Here is a 22,894-nt window from a genome sequence, read left to right on the forward strand (position 1 = left end):
TAAAGAAGACTTGATTTATTTTACCCACTTAGGGGGGGAAATGCCACTTTTTTGGCTGCTCAGAAATTCTGAAATACAAAGGGATTCTTTTAAAGTAGAATCTTAATAAAAGTACACATACTGACATCCATGTAATGTGATTATGTTTAGGGATGTTCATGGGAAATGGAAATAGTTTTGTTTGGGAGGGTTTTAATAAGCAAAAAATAGCTACTTTTTTGTTACTACTTTATCTAAAGTATTTGGTACTGCCACTACTTCACCGTGCTGAGATAATACTTGGTACCCCGGAAAACCAATAGTAGCTGATTCCATGAAGGAATATCAATTTAGAGAAAACTGTTTCTCCTACTCGTACAAAAAATGTTATTTATACAATTATGATAACATTTGCATTGTAAGGGGGAAATGTGAGTAACCTTTTCACTCAAAGAACAAAAATTCAGCTTTGTTCTCTGAAAACACTTGAGAGTTTGGGAACAAAACATCTACAGTGATTTGGAAATTACATAACAAAATTTGGCACCATATAAGGTTTGATCATGTTTTCCCTCTTAAAAACAAGATCTGAAGGGCTAATACTATGTTGAAACTAAAAGTGAACTAAACTAAAAAGTTCTTAACAATTATTCCGAGAGAATAATACATTTTCATGTAATTTTAAATTGTATTTGTCACTCACATGACACGCAAGCTACTTGAATTATTTTTAGTATGATATACCTTCCAACATTTCACAGATGAAAATTGCGACACACGTGGACAAACAACACCAGTTTGGCTAAAAAGACAAATGCTATTAATCAGGAAGAACACACAAGCTAAGAGCGGCTGCAGCAGTTTTCTTTTCCCTAAGTCTATTGAGAAGAGCAAGATCTCTCTCCTTTCCTCTCCCCTCTGCTGTGTTAACTGAGTGCAAACTACTTTTGCAGCAACTGAAGTTAGCCGAGGACAAAGGAGGAAATGAAAATAACAGAAAGAAATTAGGATATCTGAAAAGCAGCTGAAAAAGTAGGACAGCAGAATTTTATTTATTTATTTATTTATTTATTTATTTATTTAGCAGGACAGTTGAAGAGTATGCCAAACCATCAGAGGAAGAATGGAAAACCTATTAGGCTTTATCATCATCCTGGCCCTGTGAATGAATAAAGGGTAAGAAAGCCAGACCACTGAGCTATGTGTTGATTTAGGACCAATAAACATTTGAGAAGTACAATTATAAATAAGTGTAATTCTTGGCTGTGCCTCATTGGTAAACCAAGGAGACAGAGGGGTATGATGTTCTACTCCCTATGAAGGAGACAGAAGACATCACACATAAAATATATATATTTTAGTTTTTCCATAATGCTGGTCTGCATACAGTTCATATAGTACTTCATAATACCCCTATGCAGAAAGAGAGAAGGACACTGGAAGACCAGCAACAATGTGCCTTAGGCCATTTAGAGTGTGTGTCACTATATCCTATACATAGGGACTTCTCAGGGCAAAACTCTCTGCTTTAACTGCCATGGTTCTGTCCTATAGAATTTTTGGATTGGCAATTTGTGTGTGTGTGTGTGTGTGTGTAGGTAGGTATAGGTATCTGCCTTCAAGTCACCTGTTTTATGGAGATCCCATGAATTTCCTAGGTTTTTTTTTTTTTTAAGGCAAGGAATATTCAGGGGCATTTCCAATTCTCAGCCAGAGTTCCTCTTTGAATCTGTAAACTACAAACTTCAGGATCCTATAGGATGAAACCGTAGTAGCTAAAGTGGAATACAGTTCTATAATTGTGTAATGTTAATGGGCTCTTAGTTACCCCTTACAATACTGGGAAAGAATGAATATAATTCCATAACGTCGAATACTGAAATGCCCCTTTGCAGAAGCACTTCTATGCTTCTGAATATGCAATAATAATAATAATAATAATAATGAACAAATCTTTTTGATGTTTCCAAACACCTGTTTATCAAAGAGAAGATAAAAACCTCTGTTTTCAAATGACACTATGAAATTTTGAGATCCAGATACTATTTTGTACGAACGAGAGCACTGTATGATTACTTAGTGGAGGGGAAATGACATGTCCCTGCAGTAAGGCATGTTGCTGGCCCTGTCTCTATGTCCTGTTCATGCAAGTAAGGTGTGAAGGAGGAATCCTTTTATACATTATACTGTAGCTTATACCTGGAGAAAGGTACAATGGAATAAAAGAGTTTCCATGTAACTTAACTTTGCTTAACAACTAAAATTTTAAATTCTCCTTCTTGCCCTCCCCATTTAAACCACTTTTCTTACAATGTCTATATTATGAATACAACTAGAGAAGAAAGCCTGAACCAGTAGTTATGGTTGTAAGGGGCCTGCCCAGTATACCTCTTGACTCCCTAGGGTTTCATTAATTCTTATCTAGCTGCCTTCAGTATAATTAACATAATTACTGAACAGCATTGTAATTCACCTTCTGCTTTCACAGTGACCAAGTTCATTTAAAGAGTTGCACCTGGACCCCATCAAAGTGTACAGCAAAACAAAGAGAAAGGTATGTATTAAAATGCACTTAGAGATCAACCATCTCTCCAGTGATTTTGAAATAATATACTTAATTTGTAATAGGGAAGCAATCTTTCTCTATTTTTCATCATTTTCTTCTTTTAGTGGTAAATTCCCTATGATTATTTAGAAAAGGAATTATAGTTTATGTCATACACCTTCAGTTGTCTATCTTCGTGTGTATGCCAATGACTTTATTTCAGAAAATACTGAAAGGTTTGCAATACTTCTAACTGATCCAACATTTTCTCCCCAATGTTATGAGAAAGATGACCTCAGTTAACATTTTGGGGACTTAAACTTATTACACTTACTAAGCACTCAGCAAACATATAATTTACCAGGCAGCATTCGGGAGAGTTCAAGCATTCTCTTGGCATATATTTAGTATACTTAGCGTGTGACATTTAATGCAAAATGAGTTTCCTGGAAAGTAGACTAATGCTAATCAATAGATCTGACTCAGTGAAAAGTCCTGGACTGATAAAAGGAGGCATCAAACATGAGGACAGATCATTACCTCCTCTAGCAGCTGTCTATCATTTATAGAGAAGTAAAAAACTGTTTCTTTAAAACATCAGCAACTCAGTTCAGACTCAAACACTATTTCAGAAATAGGCTCTGTGGCTCTTATGTCACTCTTTTACTAAAATTGGTCAGATCCCATTTTTCAACTGCTAGAAGCTATTGTTATTAGCACTGTTCAAAAGTACTCCTACAAAGACTCTTTTAAGTCCCAAAACTGAGATATTCAGCTAACCTCTTTTAAGTCAGATGCTTCAATGGTAAAATGGATTGGAGAAAAAGGAAAAGACCGTTTCTCTGTGTGAAACACTGCAGTGAAAATTGATCACGTTTCCCCCATTGCTACATTTAATATGGATGTTAATAAAAGGGGTGTTTAAACCTTCAAGCTAAATTCAGCTCCTATTCATTTTACGGATATTCTGGAATCCAATATTAATTTGGTTCTCTTGGTGATTTTTAGGAATTCAACAGAAATTAGTAAAAGAAATAGGAATGTTTAAATAAAAATGAAGTGAGACATATTACTACTGACTCAAGGTGCTGAGATGCAGGTAGAAGCTTCTGTGTGTATGTCTCTGTGTGCTTGAAAGTCTCCTACCTCCAGTGCTTATGAATGTATGGAATGAAAGATAAAAGACAAACATTTCAAACGGCACCAATAACTGTTATTTAAACATCTTAGGCTAAGCTCCCAAGTACAGTCTTCTCTAGAAATGTGTTAGTGATCTCGGAATCGCTTTGATCATTAATATACCTTCATTTGGATTGGGGGGGGGGGGTAGCAGAGAGAAACCCAAACAGAGGCATTGACTTCCCATTCTTGGCCAGCAGACCAGAATGCTCAATTCCACAATACTTATGGTGAAAATTCTCACAAGCAGTGGAACCCTAATCAGTTTTACTCATAAGTCACACTGGTTTTGCATACAGTGAACCCTTGTTATACGCTGGGGTTTGGCTCCAAGATCCCCCGTGGATAACAAAATCTGTGTATGCTCAAGTCCCATTAAATATGACATAGCAAAATGGTGTCCCTTATAAAAATGGAAAATCAAGGTTTGATATTTGAAATTTATACTTTCTTTGAACATTTTCAAACTGTGGATGCTTCGATCCGTGTATAAAAAATCCATGTATAAGAAGGGCCGACTGTATGTGTTTAGGAGTGCAAACTAAATCTTCTAGGAAATGTACTTTTAAACACATTCCTGCATAGGAACCTTATCACCTATCATTTACTACATGTATTATTACTATGTTAAATGTAGTGGCTTGTGTGTGTGTGTGTGTCTTGTTAGCCTTCAAGTTATTTCTGATTAATAGTTATGTTCACGGGGTTTTCTTGGCAGAGAGGGTTTCCCATTGCCATCTTCTGAGGCTGAGAAAGTGTGGCTTGCCCAAGGTCACCCAGTGGGTTTACATGGGATTTGAACCCTGCTCTCCAGAATCACAGTCCAATGCTCAAACCACTACACCATGGGGGCTCACTTATATGAAAGTAAATAATGGCTTGCTTTCATATCAACCTATATGGCAGACATTCCTGTGAGGCATCCCACATATTGCTGGGCAGGCATAACAACAACTCAAGAAACATGAAACAAATGTGAAGAAATAAAGTTTACTTGCAGCAGTAACACCCATACCCTAACAACAGAATCTGGAAGGAAGCGATTGTTCTTTGACCAAATGCTGTCCTATTTCAAAACAGTATCTGGTTACCCATTAACAGCATACAAATACAGTTTCTTTTCTGAATGAAGTAACAGATTTACTACATTTACAATCTATTCAATTTTTAAAGGTTTTTCTTAGGTGACTTCATGCAAAACTTGGCAACCTTTGCAAAGTGAAGGGCTGCTTTTTCTTGAAGATGATAAGGGCTTCCACATCAACAGTAGCTGAAGCTCATGGTGGGAATCAAAGGTGGCAGAGACACCCTTTTCTGTTCTTCTTTCTGCCACTCCCTTGTCTCCTTCTCCTTCATCCTCTTTCACTCCTTCTCCCATTCACCTTATATTCTCACAACCTCCACACCATTCACAGACAAACACATATGCCATTTATCAAACATTTCTCCATCTCCCATGGTTCCTCCATGAGCAGAAGCTAATTTTAAAAGGCCCAAATCTGCAGGTATCACAAAGAAATCTCTACCCACTTCTCGCTATCGCCTCAGCAAAGTAGAATAACACAGCTGCAGTTATGTTCTCAGCTCCCTGCTGCCTTTCCTTTTCTAGGTATCTCTCCAACTCTCAAATGTTCTGAGGGATCCACTCTATCTGCCTTATCTTCTTCCTCTCTTCAGCTCCCAGGACCTACCCCTTTCTCTATGGGCTACCTGTACACTTCTGACACTTCTGATTGTTTTCCTCCGTGAGGAGAAAGAGAAGAGAACAGAAAGCCTACCAGGATGGCTCACATGTTAGCTCCTAACATGCTAGTTACAGCAGCACTGCAAAGAAGAATACAGTGTAGGCACTACACTCTTTGGTTCAGGTCTCTGAACTCACAAGTGTGCTTGCCTGCCTGCTGATGTCTTCTGCCTTGACCTAATGATAACTCCACTGCTGTGGAAGATACAAGAAACACTGAGGGAATGTGCTACAAGGCTAAGGATCACACCTGGCTTTCAGGCTGTGGGATGCCTCCCTGCAATAACCAAGTCTAACCATACCTTTTTTTTCTCAACAGCAGCAAGCAGAGGTGTGGTAGTGCCCCAATTCCCAGAGCCTGGCCTAAGTCAGGCCTCTCTGTCCTCTCAACTATAAGTAAATTCCTAGGAGTTGTAATAAGAGCATTAAAAACAAGCAACACAGTTCCTGCTTACAGATTTATAATCTAATAGATCCAACACAATGGGGGAAATTGGGGGGAGGGCAAGAAAAGGAGAAACAAGAGAGTTCAAACACTTAATTCTTCATTAAGTTACATAAATGTTTAATGGTGAGATACAATGTCTAGTTGGAAAGGAAAAGCCAAGGAGCAGCTGGTCCCAGTTCTGCTGATGTTAAAGCTATTAATGCAAATGAATGAAATAAATGTTTTTGTTGCATGTTTGATTTGTTATTTTATATCATCCTCTAAAATAATCTCAGGGCAGTTCATATTATTTTCAATGGCACAAAAGACACTAAAACATATGAAGAACTAGTCAACATTTAAAAAGAGAGCGAGGTAATGAAAAAAAGAAATGTGGAAGTACCTCTACGACTAATTTTTTAAACATCAATTTTTGTACACATAAACCCACTTCTTCAGATGAAGTACCAAGAGGTATTAAGACTTTGAGTATTAAAAAATATATATTTATATAGTTGTGGTAGTGGGACAGAATGAAACACGATCCAGAAAGATGCAAACCATGTCCATGATTTAGGACAAACCATGTCCTAAATTTTCAAAGGGCTGGGCAAGGTGGTATGGGTCTTTCAGATCTTTACGGAATAAATCTGTTTACCAAAGGTTAGTTTCCTAGGGTTCAAAACTTTCTCTAAAAAAATCTTTTGTTATAAGTGCAGTAGCAAAGATTCTTGTATTAATATATGTAGTGCGCCGTGGAGACAATGTGTTTGTTCATACCTCTGCTAATGGATTGGGATTTGTAAATACAATTCAATCCAGCAGTTTCTCTTTCTAGCCTTCCTTTGTAATTTCCTTGTCCAAGGGCTATGATCTAAAAATCCCTTACTGTATGTCCAGGAGGGTTGAAATGTTCATGGTTCTATAAAACAGGCTTTAGAGTTTAGAAAAAAGTGTACCACTGTTTGTTGGTAACATCATCTTGCTTTTAAAGCCTCAAGTTTTATTAAGTAAGTTGTGTGTGTGTGTGTGTTGTGTTTAGAGAATGTCCTACTTTACAAAACTAGCCTTGACCTTCCTTGGTTGAATAGACATAAGGAAAGCTGGAAAAAAGTATCACAGATGACAACATAAAGCTTAAAATCCCCAAATACTTCAAATAGAAAGCTAATTTTAGAGTACCCTTCCAAATGCAAGTGTGATATTTTTCTATTTGCTCCTTCAGCCTACTCAAAGCTGGGCTATTCACTACCCACATCTGTTTGATTAACAACTCAACACTCTTGCTACAGCAGAGTGTGTTTTCCTTCATTCCTCATCATTTCATTCCTTATTCACTTCACATGCCTGAAGAGAGAACTTTGTTGCTTTGAACTTTTTTCTACAACTTTCAAAGGAGGGAGAGGGAAAGGATGGGGGAGAGAGACAGGGACATAAGAAATAGACAGAAAGGACGCATCAAGGTGAATTAGATTTCCACATCATTTATCCTACAGGAAAGCACATGCTTTAATCTACTCTAAACCAGATTGTGGCATCGTTAGGACTGCATTTTGTCTACAAAGCTAAAGGAATAGCAAATGTAATCTTATGCTTCTATGTCGGTCTAGTTTGACCAGTTCCACAAGTTAACTTGAAAAGGAAGTATGACATTTTCATTTACGGAACCATGAACAAAGCCACAGAAGATGGACTGTTTTAGGCAAAGACTAGAAATAGCTGGGGAGAGAAAAAAGCATGCTAAGCATAATTGCATTTTACTAGGTAATGAAAGGTTCACTTAAATCTAATTACTCAGAGCAAAAACTTCAACTAGTTACAGAAAAAATAATGTTTAATATTTATGCTAAAACAGTACCCTACGATAAGTTAAAGAGTCAAAGGAATTCTGGAAAATTTTATTTGTACAATAGAAATTTAAATATTTGTATAAATAGGGGAGGTAGTAGATGGTACCAGTGAACTTGCTCCACAATCGTAAAACCACATAGGGAATGAAATATAGGACAAACTATTAAATAGGGCAGACTATTAAGGCAAGATGATAATGCTAACATTACTATATTTAGTTAATCATTTTAATGTTATAGTAAGAATCAGAAAACTGGGGGGCACGGAATGACTTGTTGCAAATGTGTATTAAACTGAGGTATACTTTTTGTGTATTTTTAGCAAAACATGTAGCTCCCAACCACGTAACTGTCTCATTATGTTCAAGTGGGGGCTGAAGGGACAGAATACATACGTTAATTTAGCCTAAACTATTCTTATTCTCTAGCCATTTCCAGGGAAAATCAGCGCACAAAAAGGGAATACTGAATGTGTATCTCTACGACCTTCTCACTCATGAAAAAAACAGCTTCAAGCAAAAAAATCTGACATACAGTATGAGAGAGTTATATAAAAAAGAGATCCCCAGTATCATCACAACCAATTGGAAGCCACTCTTTCTCTTTCTTTCTTTATTTCTTTAGCAGGTCTTCTCTGCTCACCACATGGACTTTGTTCTGTATTGGTAGGCTTCAGCCTAGCTTTTTTTTATTAAACACAAGAGAAACCAAAGCACTGCCTCCACCTATACCAGGTCACTGGTATGCAAGAAAATAAGGACAGAGCTTTATTTGGAGGAAGAATCCAATTTGATGACAAGCCCAATTTCAAAGATTCCAGGTGTCTTGATTTTGACATCTCTGCTTGTGAAAGTTCATAAGAAAAAAAAATACACAGTCAGCCCTCCGTTTTTGCAGAGGATCCATTCAGGACCCCCCACATGAAAATGGAATTTCTCAAATATTCAAGCCCCACATTTTAATGCCCTCCATTTGCTCCTTGAGAGTAAGCGAGGGTCGTGGATATGAAGTCCATGCAAATGGAGGGGCAACTGTACTAATCACAATTTTATGTTGTTACAGAGAACAGTTAAGAGGCTTCAATTCTGTATATTTAACTCAGCTATGATAGTAGAATCATAGAATCGTAGAGTTGGAAGAGACCACAAGGGCCATCCAGTCCAAACCCCTGCCATGCAGGAAATCACAATCAAAGCATCCCCGACAGATGGCCATCCAGCCTCTGTTTGAAGACCTCTAAGGAAGGAGTCTCCACTACACTTCGAGGGAGTTTGTTCCACTGCCGAACAGCCCTTACTGTCAGGAAGTTCCTCCTAATGTTGAGGTGGAATCTCGTTTCCTGCAGCTTGCAGCTTGCAGGTCCTAGTCTCTGGAGCAGCAGAAAACAAGCTTATTCCCTCCTCAATATGACATCCCTTCAAATATTTAAACAGGGCTATCATATCACCTCTTAGCCTTCTCTTCTCCAGGCTAAACATCTCCAGCTCCCTAAGTCGTTCCTCATAGGGCATGGTTTCCAGACCTTTCACCATTTTAGTCGCTCTCCTTTGGACACGCTCCAGTTTCTCAATGTCCTTTTTGAATTGTGGCACCCAGAACTGGACACAGTATTCAAGGTGGGGCCTGACCAAAGCAGAATAGAGTGGCACTATTACTTCCCTGGATTTAGACACTATACTTCTATTGATGCAGCCTAAAATCGCATTGGCCTTGTTAGCTGCCACATCACACTGTTGACTCATGTTCAACTTGTGGTCTACTTGGACTCCTAGATCCCTTTCACACGTAGTTTCATTCAGCCAGGTGTCCAGTCTGATCAAACATTATGCTACTTCTATTGAAATGTCCACTGTAGTTGCTAGATAAACATTCAACATATAGATAGTCTTCCACACTGCAGTAGTAGCAGTGGTGCAGGGAAAGGCAAACTGAGTTTCAGTTGGGGGATGAAAAGTGAGCAGACGGCTCCAAAATTAATTTGATTATTTTTACAAATTATTTGACACTGTCAGACCAGACATGTTTTATGCATAGCTTCTAGGCCCAAACATTCTGATAATGAGTGATGTGCACATTTCTTTCCTCTTGTCTCTATGAGTATTATGTTTGCAGAAGCTTTTATTCCAGTCTTTGAACTTTGTTGCCACCAGTTCAAAGTAACACTATGAGTGAAATGAGTGACCGTGGAACACCAATCCTAAAGCAGGAATGCCTTCCAGTGGCTTAATACGCTGCCCACTGAGCTCCGCTCGACTACCACCCTGGCCCAATTCAGGAAGGATTTGAAGACCTTCCTGTTCCAACAGGCATTCCCCGATTAAAAATCCTGTGGGCCTCCCTCCTCTTTCGTGGCCAAGAGGAAGGGCTTTGGGGCTTTTTTGCCTGTATTTTTTATTATTGTTTATATGTGATGTATTTTGGATTTTATTGTATGTATTGTTGTTTGAAATTTTATACTGTAAGCCGCCCTGATCGAAGGAAGGTGCGGGATATAAATAAAAACTTTATTTATTATTTATTTATTTAAGCTTATCTGTTATCTCCATTCACAACTGATGGCATGGGTACATAGCCAGTCCAGAGCTTTCTTAAAGCAGATTTGTAATATGTCAGGGGACTGACCTAGCATACAGGTGGCTAAAGGACATTTCTGCGAGCAGACCAAATTGGACAATGTGATATGCTCACTGCTTTGAGCCAAAGACTTGGTTCTTATATTGTAATTTTACTATTTTCTTATTAATTAAATGTGTATTTTTCAAACATTAATGTTTATATTTGGGTGCTGAACTGCAAGTCACACTAGGAAAATAATTTGATGACATTTTGAAAATACTTTTTTTAAAAAAAGAGAGAAATATTAATGAAATACATAAAAATCTAGAATGCATAAAAATAGTTTTTCATTGACAAAGAGACAATCTCTGAATTAGATTCTTTTATCAGTTCTTTTTGTCAAGGTAAGGAAATCAGTGATAAGTAAAAATGTTTTTCATTCCATTAAATCTGACCTGGGCTCAGCATACACAACTATTTTGTTTGAGAAATAACTCAAAATGAGCTGGGGTGGGGGAAATGTCAGGAGAAGCGAGAGAAAGGTTTACGAAATTTAAGGAGAATGCACATGCTAAACAGTACATTTTGTTCCAATTTAATATATTCTGGGATTGTATGTCCCAGAGTGCGCTGTACCCTGCTGAGTGCATGAAATTCAAAATTCTTGGCATAGCAGCCTATCAAAACACACTGCCAAATTTGCTGGTCCCTTTCCAATTTCATCTTCAAAGACAGAAGGACTTGAGAAAGAGGGAATGACAGAATGGGCACAAGGAGACTTATGCTGATGGCAATTTGTTATGAGCATTGTTGGACATGCTCTGCAAATATAAGGACCCAGGTGCAGAAAATATAGTGTGTTAATCTTTAAAACACAGTAAATCTTTAAATAGCATTAAATAACTACAGCTCTTAAACAGATTAATTACAAAACTGGCAAATACTATTCATGTAACCTAATCAGAGCTGATGATTTACCTCATGATTAACTATATTCTATTCATATATTTCATTAATGACAAACAAGGCCAATATAGACTCTAGTTTGGACTGTAGTATATTGGTATCTCAGTGCTAATATAGTAAATATGCTTCATGCATAACAATCATAATTAAACTGGACACTGTAGGAATCCAAATACATATTTACCAACTAATCATTCAGATGGTTCCACATTTTGTTTGAATTATTTCAACATAGGACCAGTACTGAAGAGGAAGCTAGCCTATAGCACATGTTGTATCTTGCATATGCAAGCTTTTGGACAACAAACTTCCATAGTTTCTATTTAAGCAACACTACACAGGATATCATTCTAGTCACACTAACCTTTTGGAAAGGGGGGAATCTGAAAAATCTGAAGACACCGCAAAAATGTTCTTTAAGGACAGATAAATGAGTGCAGCGAGGCTACAGACCAACAGCGAAATATCGCCAACAATTATTGTGCTATGCTCCAATCAGCCACAATACCTGTACTGTTAAATGGTTATCACACAATTTTAACTGTCAGACTGACCTGCAATTCTTTCTCTCTTTTTTTGGAGTGATTGGCTGGTTGGTTTCAAGTTTTAAAGATTAAGACCTGTTGGGAGGGAGGCTCCTCCATGTACCACCAGTGAGATCAATACACTGTATCAAGTGTTAGGTCCACTGTGCCATGGGAGAGGGCCTTCTCAGTCGTAGCACCTTAACTGTGGAATAGCATCTCCCTGGCAACCTGACTGGAACTAACACTTGTGTCATTTAGGCACAAATTTAAAAGTTGGTGGTTCATTAAAGCCCTTGGGCTTCATTAACTCCTCCCCAATACAAGACAAAAGATTTTTTAAAGAACTGAAATCTTTTAAATCTGTTTTAATTATTGCTGCATTTAATATGTTGTTTATTTTATTATTGTTTTAAATTGGGAAACTTGTCTTAATGCTTTCTGTATGCTGACATCTTTGCTATAGGATGGGGTGTAAATATTTTAATAATTAATTAAAATAAGTTCTGGGTGGGATTCCAGATTTGGGGTCAGGGTGGTAGGGTTCCAAGTACTAATTTCCAAGTTCTGAAAATCAGCCAGCATAGCAAGGGTAATCAATGAAGGTGGGTATTTGGGGGGGGGAGGTGGGTGGGTTCCTGATCTACCAGTGTCCTATTTTCTTTAATTTTAGGTAATCCCTTACCTGTCATTATACCAGTATGTGGTAAAAACATTTTGGATTTGAGTGCAACACTGATTTTTTTTTTTAAATGAATTCAAAATGCAGAACATTTTAGGGTAACATAATATGAAACGATTATTTTGCTGCTTTGCAAAACATAAAAATTAATAAAACTAATATGTCCTTGATTAATCACTGGTACAACTAAGACCCTTTGGTTTTAGCCTAGTCACACCTTCTGATTGCAAACATTGTCCTTTTCCTATAAACAGCATGTGTACCAATTTGGTTGTCATTTAAAAGGAATCTTCCACAGCTACAGAGAATTAGGTTTGATCAGTGCTTGGATGTGAAACAGTGCTTGGATGGAAATCCTATGTACTGTGCTTTCAGCTGCCTGATGGAAGAAAGCAGTTAAACTAGGGTTGCCAATGTTCTGGATTTAGGTGGGACAGTCACTTTTTTTTAGCCTTGGGAATGTCCCGTCCCACTTTAGGCAGCTGTCCCAGACTCAGTGTCTCAGCTCAGTGTCTCGTCATCCCCGGGTTTGGCCTCCCTTTCCCAACAGGCCTGCTGGCAGCCATGTTTGTGGGAGACTGAGGCTGCAGCCAGGGAGAGGGCTTCCCGCTCCTCTGTCCCCATTGGCCAGGCCCAGGTGTCAGCCGAGAGAGCACTTTGGAGAGGAGGCAGGCTGAGAGATGCAGCCCAGCAGCAACAAGGTCCTACATGCACCGGTAGGCGTAGGCTTCACTGGGGCTGGGCGTGGGTCTGCTGCCGCAACTTCCCTTTGAGCACAGGGTTGTGCCACAGTGGACACCAAGGAGGCCCAGCAGGCGTGGTAGGCCTCTGTTGGGGTGGGTGGGGGAAGGATGGGGTTGCTGCTGCCGTTTGGTGAGGTTTTGGGGTGGTGGTGTCCCCATCCCTCCCCCAACCTACCCCCATAGAGGCCTACCAGGCCTAGGCTGCCCGCCGCCACCCCAAAACCTATCTGGGACTGGAGGAGGCAGCGCCACGCTTGGGGCCTCAGCCTCAGCCCCAGAAGATCCAGTGTGACTGCAGCACCATCCCCTTCAGCCTCAGCCAGCACAGCCTGCTAGGCCTCCCCGGGGCTGTGGGAGACTGAGGCCATGAACACAGAGGCACTGCCTCCAGCCCTGGGCAGGCCAAGCAGGTGGTGGTGCACTTCGGGCCATGACCGAAGCCTCCTCCAGATCTGGGGAGGCCTAGCTCGCTGCATTGGATCTTCTGGGGCCTCAGTAGGGCTGGAGGAAGTAGCGGAGACAGCAGTGCACTCAAGGCCTTAGCAGAGGCCCCAGAAAATAAGTTAAGGGGGCTCGGGGTGGGCACTGGGCCTTCTGAAAATGCCTCCACCTCCCTGGCCACATTTTCGGCCTGGCAGGCCTCCCTGGGACTCGAGGTGGAGCCTTAATATGTATTTTTAATTTGTTAATATTTTTAGTTGTGTGTGTCCTCCATTTTCACCGGATGTCCTACATTTTGTACTCCATTTCTCTGGTTTTGTGGTATAGAATTATGGCAACCCTAAGTTAAATAAACTAAACTTGGATCCTGTGGCTCCTTCAGATGTTCTACTTTGCACTCTGATCAGCCCATGCTAGCATTGCCAATGATCAGGGATGATGGAAACTGTGATTCAACATCCCTTGGAGGGCCACTGGCTTCTCAGTCTAGTAATAAATAAAGTCAAGTGGGAATCACAAATAAAGCAAAACTATAGAGTATAAAAACAAATTCACAAATAAATGAATAAGTAACAAGCAGGCTACAAAGGACAAATCAGAGAAAGCAAAGCACATATGACTCTCTCCTGAGGAGTAGTCCATGATGCAACTACGGCATATCACCGTAGTTTGTGTTTGTGTTCTTAATGCAACTAAGAAAAGTCTCGTCTTTCTTCTAGCTGCCTCTGGGCAAGAACCTCTGCCTAAAGCAGATTAGCAAATGGCGTTCCCTACTCTTACTCCATAACTAGCAATTTTCTGTTCTTTCTTGATACCTCAAATCTGCTGCCTGAGACAGCCATCTTACTCTAATTGTAGAGCTGGTCCTGTTACACATGCCAAACTTAGAGTGTTGGCCAAGCTACTAGCACATGTTCAACACCTTGCGTATCATGTTCTTAACCAGCTATGATTTCTGAAGACTTCTGAAAGGCAGCCCCATGTATAAAACACATTTGGATAATGAATTTAAGGGATTCTTTCACTCATATTAAAATAACTGGACTGTTTCCAAAATACATGATTTGAATAAAGAGCTGTTAGAAAGAACACTAGAAATAAATATGTGCCATCAAGTACACTTTATTCAAATGTTCTATAAAGGCTTTCAAGATTGTTTTTCCTCTTTTCATTTCAATGTCAGGCATTAGACATTTATTTTAGTCAATCCAGTACTCTATTAAAAAAAGTGCTTCCAGATCTGGATTACTGAATTGATGTTCTACACAATTCTTTGCAATTGTCATCCCCAACATGCTGAAGTTACTAGCACTCGTGTCATATAATTATCCTTGTTTGTAGATCTACTGGGAAAGCTGTGGGGCTCAGACTAGTCTCTAGGGTCTAGAGGCCACTGAGAAGAAGCAGACTACCTTCTGATCTGTAGATGGACTGGATGGATTAGCAGACAGCCAGGCCAGCTGTTGCAAGCTTTATCAGTACACAGGCCTAACAGATGGGAATCCATTTTAAAAGCCTCCAGAAATGGTAAGCAAAGCCCTTGTGCTATACTTCTATTTCCTGGCCCATTCCCTCCTCCCCTTGAAAAGCCAGGAAAAAGCACACAAGTGAAACATATACATTTTAATAATATATTCATACATAATTACTATTTTTTTAAAAAAAACTGTTAAGCTTGCTTGGTACTATGACATTAAATAACAAAAGGAGAAAATTAATAAAACTGGAAATAAGAAATATGGACAAAAAGAGAACTGCTAAAACATCAATATATTTGTTTCTCTTTTATAAGGATATAAGGGTATAAGGATATAAGGTATAAGTGGTTTTTCAGTGTTTTCTGTAGGTCTGGCGCCAAAACTCCCATACAACTTGCACTCTACCGGATATAGACAACAAAAACAAACAAAAATGGTAAAGTGCCCCTGCAGAGAGAATTGAGGACCCAACAATCATTTGGGAGCGAAGAAGAGGGAGCTTGCTAGCTACTGAACATACCATCTGCCACCTCTGCCTTCCCTCTGGGTCTTGGTCATCATAGCAGAGTGAGTTGTCTCTTTGTAGGACTGAGGCCAGGCAGCAATCTCCAGAAAGTTCCCCAGCTGGTTAGCTCCCTGGGCTGGGGAAAAATGGGACTATATGGGGGAGCCATTTTGGAGGTGGCATGAGGTGAGGGCTTATCCTGTTGCTGCTTTGTAAGAAAGTAACTTGACTGCGTACAGACACTGCTTCCTTAGGACAAACAAATGACCGTTCATGTGAGGAGGGGAGATGTATTGCTAATAAAGGGAGAGAGGTAATGGGACTCAGGGCCATTTAAGTTGTACAGGGTAGTGGGGGATACAGAAATGGGGTGTTTGCACTATCCTGGGATAAAGCTTACAATAGGGTGCTAGTCACCTCCAAACTGTTGCCCATCTCAACTAATCAGGATAGCCATAGCTGCTTAATGCGTGGTAAAACAGCTGCCATTCAGGCCTTGATCCTGGTGAACAAGCTGATCTGGCATGTATTACTGATACCTCGTTGGATGAGGTGGGCAGGGGGAGGAGACATCTTCCTACCAGATGAGACTGGGAAGAGCGAGGAGGTGGAGTTGCAGTGGTCTATTGGGTCTATTCTTCAGTATGCAAGGTCTGAATGTGTATTTAAAGGTGGGTAGCCGAGGTAGACTACGGATTCTATTGATTCTATCCAACCCTGCTGCCCAACAGTCCTCCTTCCTGAGTTAGCCGTGTGTGCCGGGGTGATGTTGGTATCCTCGCAGCCGGTAATGCTGGGAGACTGCAACATCCATGCTGAAGCTATCGTGTCAGGAGTGGCTCAGGACTTTATGTCTGCCATGACAACCATGGGTCTGTATCAAGTGGTATCTGCCCTCACTCATGCTGCTGGGCACATACTACATCTTGTTTTCTGTACAGAAGGCAATGATGGGGATCTGAGAATGAGGAACTTTCTACAGACAAATCATTTCTTGGTCAGGTTTAGACTTGCCGGGACTCTGAACCTCTGCAGGCATGGAGGACCCATTAAGATGTTAAACCAGGTTGTTAACTGGAGCTGACTACAAAAAGCACACAATTCCTTTGTTGCAACAGCTCCATTGGCTGCCAGACTGTTTCTAGGCACAATTCAAAGTGCTGGCTTTGACCTAAAAGCCCTATACAGATTGGGTCCCAGTTATGTGAAGAACTGTATCTCTCTGTATGAGCCCATTAGAATGCTATGATTGTCTAGAGAGGCCCTTCTCTTCGCCCCACCACCTTCTCAGGCTCATTTGGTGGGAATAAGGAAGAGGGCCTTCTTGATAGCTCTCTGGACCAACTTCCCTAGAGGAACCAGGATGGCCCCATCCCTACTCTCCTTTCAGCAGCAGAGAAAACATTTGTGAGCTGGCAGGCTTTTTCAAACTGATTCAGGATGGGCTTTTAAATGCTATGCAGTTCAGATGTTAATATTTAGTTTTTAATACATTTTAATATTTTTAATATGTGATGTTTTTAGCTTTGTAAATTGTTTAATTTTTTAAATGTTATACTTTTAATACTTTTGCATTGTTTTTAATTTCTACTGTTTTCATTTGTTCTTAGCTGCATATTGGATGATGATGATGATGATGATGATGTAGTATGTGAAGCTCAGGTGGAAGGACAGAATATATACAATACACCTGGAAACAATGGCTTAGATAAGGACAGGTTGCATACCTGTAACGGTATTTCTTCGAGTGGTCATCTGCAAATACACACAAATGGGTCGTACTGCGCCTGTGCAGTGCTGCTTTGGAAAACTTCTAGAAACACTGGGCAAAGTTAACTTTGCAACTTTTTGGTGGTAGCTCCACCCATCCCTTATAAGTCCCCTGCCTTCCCGCTCTTTCCCCAGTTCTGAAATTTACACCACGTGAGCGACATGAGAATGAGTCAATGAAGAGCAGGACACTGAGGGGAGGATGGGCGGGATTTGTACGTATTCGCAGATGACAACTCAAAGAAATACAGTTACAGGTATGCAACTGTCCTTCTTCTTCGTGGTTTCTGCAAATTATACAAATGGGATGGAACTGACAAGCTTCGGTCATTGGTGGAGGGAGTGTCATGACACCAAAGTAAGGTTCAAATAAAACTATGTTTATTAATCACAATAAAAATTCTCTGAACCCAAAAACTGTGTCAGTTGTTTTTAGTACTTAAATAAATAGTACTTTCACCTGTTCAGGTCATAAAGCACATAACAACACATTAGGTCACGCAAGACCTATGTAAACCATGGGAATGTTGTAAACCAAGCCAATTCTGGCAAAAAAGACATTCCTTGAACACATGTAAACAAATGGAAATGCAGTGCAATTAATGTAAACCTGAAACCAACACTGTCCTCCCAAACGCTGCATCCCATTTGGCCCTGGTGTCCAGCCTATAATGTTTGATAACAGTCAAGGGCTGGGACCAAACAGCAGCTTTATAGATATCTTCCAAGGGGACTCCAGTCAAGAATGCGGAGGATGTCGCTACCGCCCTAGTTGCATGGGACCGAACCCTGGCCGGGAGAGGCCTGCCTGACAGTTCATAGCAGAGATGGATGGTACCAGCCATACATCTGGAAAACTTCTGCGCAGTCACAGGCAGTCCCTTTTTCAGTTCCGAGTAGCACTGGAAAAGTCTCTCGGAATGGCTCGAACCCGCAGTTCTGTCCAAACAGAAGGCCAGAGCCCTCCGAACGTCCAAGGTGTGTAGGCAGCATTCGGCATCGGTGGTCGGGTTCGAGGCCAGGGTTGGCAAAACAATGTCCTGACACAAGTGGAAGGCAGACACTACCTTAGGCAGGAAGGGGTCTGTCTGGGTTCAACCAGGGCGGCATGGTCCTTTGAGGTTAACCGGGAACCTTCAGGAGACTTCATGCATGCCTTCTTGGAAGAGCCATGTGGGGAGCCTCCATCCGCATCCGAAGGCCTCTTCCTGGAGGACTTGGAGCTCGAGTCCTTCTGGGAGCTTGAATCGTTGGTGTGGGCCGAACCCGACTTTTTAGAGCCTGAGTCTTTATGTTTTGTCTTATCCTTTTTGGAGGACTTGGGCTTGGGCTTGACGGGTGTTATTTGAGGCCTTACGTCCCTCAAAGGGACAGTGGCACTAGGCTCGGTGGCGGAGCTCTGGGCCACAGCGGCCGACACCACAGGTGTCAACTCCGACGCTGCCAGGGCAGAGACAAGGCAGGAGGCAGGTGGAGGCAAGAGCACCTGTTTGTACAGGGCAGCCTTAAGGCGAGAGGCCCAGTTTTTCCTCACCTAAGGAGTAAGGGACTTGCAGAGGGCGCAGTTCTTCGGAATATAGGCCTCGCCAAGGCAGAGGAGGCAGAAAGAGTGCGGGTCTTGGCTGGGAATCTTGCCCCCACAGATGTTGCACTTCTTGAAGGGTGCCGGAGACATCCTTAGCCAAACTGAAATCCAAACCTTAGTCGAGGGACGAGCCGAGTGGTCAACAACACGGGGGAGTGAGATCGAGGGGGATCAAACAGTCCGAGGTCAAATCAAGCGAGAGAGATTGAGAATGGTCAAGCGGTCCAAGGTCAGGTTTTACCAGTGAACAAGCAGAAGTCACAAACACGAAGTTCCCCAAGCAGCTAATGCAGCGGAAAGAAGGAACTGGGGAAAGAGCGGGAATGCAGGGGACTTATAAGGGATGGGCAGAGCTACCGCCAAAAAGTAGCAAAGTTAACTTTGCCCAGTGATTCTAGAAGTTTTCCGAGCAGCAATGCACAGGCGCAGTGATTCGCAGAGACCACGAAGAAGAAAGAATTATCCATCCTTAAGAGCAGATAAATTTACATCAATTTGTCTTGACTTACTCCATGGAACCACTCTGACTCTGGATTTAAGGATATTAAATTTATTAGAAAAGTATATTCTAGGATTGCAGAATGCTTATGATGAAATATTGAAATGCAGGATTTTCAGGCACTGATAACACTTAGGCACCAGAAGTTCTCTCTGAAATGCCAAGGAACAAGATTGCCTAGCTTCAATTCTCTGGATTTTATACATGTGAAAATTTGATAGAGCAATCAGCTGGAAATAAGCCAGTAGCTGTCAAATGTGCATTTAGCTACAAACATTAAACATCTCATGATACATTATAAATCTGTCCTAAACTGAACCACATGATGCATGTACAGATCAGTTTTTGGCCACTATGTGCTTTGGCTCAATAAGGTATGTCTGGTGAAAAAGTAAAAAGAGTTACTTGCTCTGAAAGATCCAGTATGAATGACTACCTTTTAAGTGTCAGAATAGTCGGTGTTTACATCTGACCTCTAATCTAATTACCTTCAATACTGTAAGTGATCAGGGTTTAGGGGTGGCCCATTCTAAAAATAGTTGTGCAAGCCCTGTTGGCATCTGGGAAGTAGTAATGATCTATGAAAATTTGTAGTTGTGTGATGTGTAGTCTCTTTTTTAGGTAGCTTATAGTCTCTGCTTCCTGGTGTTACAGTCAAGACATGGAGGAAGAGACAGCCACATTATGCTCATCAGTATGACTTGGAGTCTGGACCTTTTAGGTGGAGGTGGAGCCAGGGGAAGGCAGTCAGGGCTTTAGCTGGAGGTGGGAGTTCATTATAGCAAGTTATTAACTTCCCATTACCTGTTTATGCTTCTGTACACATTATGACTTGCCATCCTTATTTCCTGACCCAGGCCTGTGTCTGAACCCCCATCCCAGGCCATCCCCATCTGCTACTCTTGCTCTCTACATTTGTGAGCATTGGGATAGGCCATATGCTTCAATAAATCTTATTCTCTATAGCCTACCAATCTTTTTACCCAGACTTCCCACTTGTCTATGAGTTCTGTGTTCCCAAAGACATGGTACACTGAAAGTCCTGCACAAGCAAAGATAGTGTGACAGGCTAATGAAAGTTTTCCCTGTTTTCCTTGGACAGCACATTACTGTATAAAACTGATCTTTCCCATAATGAACGATGAATTCATATTTTATTTTAAAATATATATGAAGCAAAATTTTTACTATGCTGGAAATCCCCACTCCAGTTTACAGTTAATCTGTAGGACTGAGGAACAAAGTACTACATTAAAAGGGGAGATGATGATGTAAAGTTAAACTGAGAAAACACATGATAAAACTGAAGGGAAAAGGTGGAGGGAGAAAGAGCATGTGGGTTGGCAGACATCTAGCATTATTAACCTCCTCTGGCAAATTACTTGGTTACTGAATGATATTATTATATTCTGAACTACTCCAAATCCGCATTCTTAGGTGAATTCATGTTTCACAATAATGGGATGGAACTAGTTAGGTTTTTACAATTCAAATCAAAACTATCTGAAGAGGTAGGAACAACCTCTAAATAATTTTCTGTTTGGCTATCTAGACCACGTTCATCAGAGATTTAACTGCTCCAGAACCTTGGGGTATCCAATAAAGCTGTATGGTAAAAGATTCAAGACAGACAGAGGAAGGTTCTTCTTCAGATACTGCACAGTCAAAGAACGGAATATGACACTGAAAGATTTACCCTGGCAGTCAACTATAACCATTTTAAAGGTAACTGGACATGGCTAACAGCCCTGATGACTAAATTGAGGCTGTCATATTTTGGACACATCATGAGAAGATATGACTCATTAGAAAAGATGATAATGTTCAGAAAGACAGAAGGAAGTAGGAAGAGAAGACCACACACCAGATGGATAGACTCAATCAAGAGGACATGACCCTAAGTCTGCAGGATTGGAGCATGTTGTTGAAGACAGGGAGTCTTGGAATCTTATTCACAAGGTCTCCAGAGGTTGACGTTGAGGGAAGTTAAAAACAACAACATAAGGGCATTATGCCGCTGGTTACAATTGCTAGGGAACATCAGCAGGAGGGCATTGTTGAACTTATATCCTGTTTATAAGCACTGCACTGGGGCATTTGCCTGGCCAACAAGGGAACAGAACATTAGACTTTACAGGCCTCATGATCCAAAACCTATGTATTAATTAAATAAAATACTTACATTCCACAATATATTTGTGGTGCACAGGAAAATCAGTTTAATCAATTGAAACAATATAACACAGTAAAATAAAGGCAAATTAAACAATTTGACAATGTAAAATATGACAGTTAACTTCAGTGAAAACAATTTACAGTGATTTAAGTCCATAATGCATGTGGAGATTTGGATAAAATTAATCAGCCCCAAAAGGCTTTAATAAAAAGCCATATTTTACTTGGCATTTGAATAAAAGTGATTTCGGCACCAATTGGGCCTCTAAGGGGAAGGTATTCCAAAATAGGAGTGCCTTATGCTCTAATGTCACCACTGGCTGTGACAACATCTCCACTGGCCAGCTTTTATTGGTCTTACATTATTTCACTTTTTAACCTCTTGAATCAATTCAATTAGAACCCCAGTGATGTTATCTCTCATATACTCTACAAAGAACTTTATACATGCTCTGAACCTCAACATTCTATGAATGTAGGCAAAAATACTACATAAATATATATCCCTTAGTTTCAAGTCTGTGTATAATTGGTGTCCTCCTTGTCTTTTTCTACTTTTTCACAAATACACTTCTGCTTCTGATTTTATATCTTCACATTTGGTTGCATTTTTAAAAAGTTATTCATTCATTCGTTCATTTGACTTGTATTATTTTTAACCTTTATTTATAAAGTGCTGTAAATTTATCCCACCCTTCTCTCTATACAGCATCCCAGGCAGTCTATAACATTTAAAAAACAGGGTAAAACATTGTTTATACAATAGTTTTAAAAGAATAGCAGTTCAGTTAAAAGCAGATGATTAAAACAATATAGCATTTTTCGCACAGTCTCAAAGTTCTTTCTGATGTTACAAGAAGAGTTCACAATGTCCTGTAAAATTTAGTGTTCTCTAGGCTTTGGATACATACACCCAGCCATTCTTATTTTATTTTTCCACAATCTACACCATGACAACAAGGTGTAGATTTCCACCGCATCATCTTATGGCCTACCCTAGAATATTTACAAAGGATCAGCCTGTGATGGCAGCCAGACAGTGATTCTTTTGGAGGTGGAAGTCCCATCAGCAAAGAAAAGTCTCCCTTCCACATCACAGTTTGTCTTTACAGTTTACCAAAATCTACTATCCTGCATACATGCAAATTTCAGATCCCTGTATCACTGCAAGAAGTGAAACATTTGTATATTGTCATTTATTTATTAATTCATTCATTTATTTAACAGACTATAAAGTGAGGGGGCA

At 40.3% G+C, this 22,894-nt stretch overlaps 1 protein-coding gene and 1 long non-coding RNA gene across 10 annotated transcripts in view; one reads left to right on the forward strand and one right to left on the reverse strand.

Moving 5' to 3' along the window:
- Positions 1-22,894, reverse strand: part of LOC149310975 (AT-rich interactive domain-containing protein 1B-like) — a 488,779-nt gene that overhangs the window by 270,804 nt on the left and 195,081 nt on the right. The gene's annotated exons all lie outside the window — the stretch shown is intronic.
- LOC149310977 (uncharacterized) lies at positions 901-22,106 on the forward strand. Of its 3 annotated transcripts, XR_016281745.1 has the most exons (6): positions 901-1,155; positions 2,468-2,533; positions 14,978-15,163; positions 15,471-15,681; positions 17,230-17,747; positions 21,026-22,106. It is a non-coding gene; the product is annotated as an uncharacterized LOC149310977 (long non-coding RNA). The 3 variants fall into 3 exon arrangements; XR_016281744.1 differs by having other exon boundaries at positions 15,471-17,747; XR_016281746.1 differs by lacking the exon at positions 15,471-15,681.

Source organism: Sceloporus occidentalis, unplaced genomic scaffold (genome assembly GCF_023333645.1).
Source record: "Sceloporus occidentalis isolate IW3139 unplaced genomic scaffold, rSceOcc1.0.p SCAF_6, whole genome shotgun sequence".
In the NCBI taxonomy this organism is placed as follows: domain Eukaryota; kingdom Metazoa; phylum Chordata; class Lepidosauria; order Squamata; family Phrynosomatidae; genus Sceloporus; species Sceloporus occidentalis.